The sequence below is a fragment of the Acyrthosiphon pisum genome, chromosome X, assembly GCF_005508785.2.
Source record: "Acyrthosiphon pisum isolate AL4f chromosome X, pea_aphid_22Mar2018_4r6ur, whole genome shotgun sequence".
Lineage (NCBI taxonomy): Eukaryota > Metazoa > Arthropoda > Insecta > Hemiptera > Aphididae > Acyrthosiphon > Acyrthosiphon pisum.
The window spans coordinates 75604023-75605072 of NC_042493.1; positions in this window are offsets into that span (position 1 = coordinate 75604023).

Genomic DNA, 1050 nt, shown 5'->3' on the forward strand with positions numbered 1-1050 from the left:
TCAGTAGTAGTTTTGACTAAACTCCAATGAGAGAGGCGGAGTGAATTCATTACTACGGCAAAAATAAATATAAAAAAAAAATATTTTGCATTATGTTGCCATAGGCTTTTCAAGCGTACCTACTTGGTGATCATAGTATTTCCTCCCACATATAGGTGACCTTTTTTGACCCAAATTACCTCTCATAGCATACATAGATTATTAATTTATTTATTGATAGTTTTACGTGAACCATCAATTATTAAATCGATTTTCATAATGTACAAAAATATTATTTTTTAAGATATACAATATTTCCCTGACTAATTAGTTATAATAATAATAAAATATAACTGAGTTTTCGCTTGATCTATTTTGCAAAAATTGCAATGTGTTTGGGAAATTCATCATAACGCATTTGGGTAAGTCATTTTTAAAAAGTCAGATGGGAGGCAATTCGAGAGTACCCAAGTCAGAGACTGGAACCGGAACCGAAAGAACCGGTTCTGGAACCGGTTCTTAGAGAAAATCTAAGAACCAGAACCGGAACCGGAATCCATTTTTTACAATGCTTAGAACCGGAATTAGAACCGGAACCTCATTTTAATGAATAATAAGTTTTCCTGTTCTTTTAGGTTCTTATCGGTTCTAAGAAAAAGTCCTGTATTTCAAATAATTGAATATTTTATTTAAATGGGATTTTGTTGTAATCAAATAATTATTTTTCATAGAAATATTTTTGTTTTGTACATAATATATGGTATTTTTAATTTTTAATTCGAAATAATCGTATTGTATTATGTATTAATTACGACCGACAATCATTAATAATAACAATGATTTATTTACACACATACGGGTTGCATATGTTATTTGTAATATAACAAACATAATCGAATAACAATTTGTGTGAGTTTTTTACGAATGTTTACAAAATACCTACGAAATAATAAATATTTATATAGTTATTTATAACTCTGTCTTAACATTATCACACTCACACATTTGACCCATTAATATTTTAATTTATATTTTAATTTCATGCCCAAGGGTTTGAATTTGGTTCTTAAA